Here is a 3,650-nt window from a genome sequence, read left to right as displayed (position 1 = left end):
TTTCTACCCAGGTGCCTGGGATGGAGGTTCAGAAGATGAACTAGGGGATCTAAAGGGACCCCCTGTATGAAGAGAACATCCGTTAAAGCACTGACCTCCCTCCAGAAGTCCAGGATAGCAGGACAAGCCCAAAAGACATTAAACAGGGTGCCAATGGAAGAGTTGCAGCACCAACAGCCCAGGGGAACTGAAGAAGGGTATGATACCAGTGCATCATAAGTTTATATTGTGTTTCCCTAAAGGAGATGCATTGAGAGCACTTCTGAGCATGACACCACACCATCTGACACTGTTCAGAGGATATATGAAAATCTAGCACCTCCTCCCACCTGGACATGTAACGGTGCCGCACCGAGTGGCCAACCGCCTGGGTAGTAATAAGCTGGTACACCGAGGAGATGAGGCCTTTCGTAGAGGTGCCAGCACGACAGATCTTTTCAAAGGCAGTGGGAGGGGAGACCTTGGTGGAGCCAAATAGGGAGCGAGCCAAGTGTACCACTTGAAAGTAATGGAGCCATTCATAACGGGGAAAGCCTGAGTTGGCCACTAAATAGTCAAAGGGCCTGAGCTCCAACGACACCGGATCAACCATGTCAGCAATACAATAGAGGCCCACCGCAGACCACACCTTGACCATAGCAGAGGACAAGCTATCAGGGAGGAGGGGGTTGTAGAGGATAGACACCATAGAAGAGTGTGGAGACATCAAGGAAAAGCGGTGGCCGCAGGATGACCAGATAGAACGGGTGAAACGGATTGGGCCAAGCAGGTAAGGGGAAAGAGGGGCAGGGGGAGACCCATCCCACAAAAAGGCATTAGTGTTTATGGGGGCCAGCCAAAGTTTCTCGATCTTGGCCCATTTAGTGTAGGTCGGGATAGAGGCCCAGAATGGGATACAGCGTAAGTGAGACGCCCATTAATAGTGCAAAAGGTTCAGGACGGCCAGGCCCCCACTCTCCCTCCCTGCCAGCATGACCGAGCGAGGTATTCGGTGTCTTTTAGCCGGCCAGATAAACCGAAAGATAACCCTCGGAAGACTAGCAAGTTCAATGTGCGGAACTGCGACAGGAAGCATTTCAAACTAGTACAAAAGCTTCGGGAGGATAGTCATTTTAACGGCAGATATTCTCCCCAGGAGAGATATAGGGAGGAGAAGCTATTTATCAAGGAGGGCCCTCAATTCCCGGAAGATGTGCGGGAAATTCGCAGAGTAGAAGGAGGGATAGATAAAACTTAGCTTTTATTCATTTCAAAAAATATTCATAATATTCATTTCAAAAAATATTACGAGATACTCAGTGTGAGATAAAAAGATTATTTACAAAAACATACCAAGATGGAAAAACGGACCAACATATGCACGGCCGTAATGTAATGTAAGTCTGCAAATGGTCCGCAATTGAGGGTTTTCAATTGCGGACCATTTACGGACACATTATATTCAATACGGCCTCTTATACCACCGGATATTTTATCCGTGGTGTGGCCGGGCCGCAACCGTGGTCCGCAATATATACAACATGTCCGTAGTGGCCGTGAATTGCGGCACTGCACGGACTCGCCCATAGAACTCTATGGGCGAGTGCGGCAGGACACGGACGTCTGCGGAGTCTATGTTGCCGATCAGCAACTAGTGTTGCTGATCAGCAACTTACGGACTGTACATTCAATACTGTTGTGTAAGAGCAGCCTTAGTCATAGCGATAATACTGATGGATAAATACCCTGCCAGCCTGGTTTGAAACTAGAATCAAATGATTACACCTGTGGGTTATATATATGTAATGGTATGTACACACACATAACACACACACACACATATATATATATATATATATATATATATATATATATATATATATATATATATATACACACACCAGCAATGTTTAGTCCAATATAACAACAATTACAAATATAAATATATATGAAATTATGAATTATATTTGTAATTGTTATATTGGACTAAACATTGCTGGTTATATGTATGTGTTGTGTTTGTGTACATACCATTACGTATATATGACCCACAGGTGTAATCATTTGATTCTAATTTCACACCAGACTGGCAGAAAATGTTTTTAGAAAAAAAACATTGAAAGGTTTTTCCTATCTGAAATGCCTGAGTGATCCGACCCTTACCAATCAGGAGAACAGGAGATTGTTGTTCACCATTCTGAATGGAGCAGTGGTCCTGTGGTGGAAGGGCAGAGCATGCAACATGCCGCTCATGCCAGTAGGTGCATAGAAGATAGTCATTAGCTGTATTGAAGCTATCTTAGGCTCTTCTTTTGAAATGACTATAGGCCTGAGCAAGCAGACCCCACTTATCTGCAAATTATAACTTGCCCATATGGAATAAATGCTTTAACTTGTGATGGACATTATTTTATTTGGACATATCCTGCCAAAAGACATGTATGAGAGGGCATGTCTATATATGTCTAATTATTTATAATAGTAGACTCTTTGCTTACAATATTTAATTGAATGACAATTATTATATGATTTATCATTAGTAGTAGTGGTGGGTGGTTGTATGAGTAATAATAAGGATTACGGGGGTTGGCCACTCGATTAAAATATTTAATAAAATGCCCTAAACTATACTGCTTTGTATATCCATAGCCCCGCTGTTCTGCAGAAGGATCCTGGTTTCCCTTGTTCGGACTAAATAAACACTCCAGAGCCTCCATTGCTACATATATGTAGGACACAAAATGGTCCATATGATTAACCATGTGAAAACTTCACACCACAAGCAGACCAAGCAGCATCATGGCAGTAGTTGGGGAAAGCCTGATTATTCTATCATTGTCTTCTGTATAAAACTAATATACCTCCAGCAACCGAGATCGGCACTCATTTCTGCTATTTGTAGAAATCACTGTACTGTACGTGGGACCTCAGCCTTAGAATCAGATTACCCTAACCTATCTCTCTGTAGGGCTGGGTTGACAGGTTGGTTTCTAAAGACAGACTCCCTTTAAGAGTCAGATAAACTTTGCAACATATGTATGTGTATAGAGACCATGTGATGTAAAACAGCATTAGATTGTATTTAGAGTACAAACTTTCTTTTATTAAATGTACATACAAGACAAGAATCTTACTCCAGTATCATTGACAACAGTGGGTCAGATTTTGTTTATTATTTCTGAGAAGGTGAAAGGCAGCATGCTGGAGTCCCGATATATCAACTGCAGGAACCTGCAGTGTGGTCCAGAGTGGGTCTTGAGTACGTCTCAGCCCAGGTGTACGTCATGGGCTCCTTACTGGGCCATAAAAGGCTGCAGCTCCTGCACTTCACGGCAGATCCTGGGGGCGAGAGGAGGTGCCTAGGTCTGTCCTGACACACTGAGATTCTGATGAGATTTTATTACACTATCTTTATTTACTCGTGTTGTTGGTAGTAAGTCACACGTACAGTTAGTACTTTAGTTAGTGCTCGGACAAGCAGGGTTTTGATAACATTCTTTTGCCTGAAGTTAAGGCTGTACTTTATTTTGCTCATATTGTGCCTGAAGTTAAGGTTTATTTTGCTGTTTTTTCTAAATAAACCTGTCTGCTACAGATTTTATGACCTTGTCTCGGACTGAGTGGGTCCGCACCATTGCTGTTACCGAGCTACCTTCCCTGGAATCATGCTA

This window comes from Leptodactylus fuscus, chromosome 8 (genome assembly GCF_031893055.1).
Source record: "Leptodactylus fuscus isolate aLepFus1 chromosome 8, aLepFus1.hap2, whole genome shotgun sequence".
NCBI lineage: Eukaryota > Metazoa > Chordata > Amphibia > Anura > Leptodactylidae > Leptodactylus > Leptodactylus fuscus.
The sequence above is the reverse complement of the archived record's forward strand: the minus strand, read 5'-3'. Positions refer to the sequence as shown.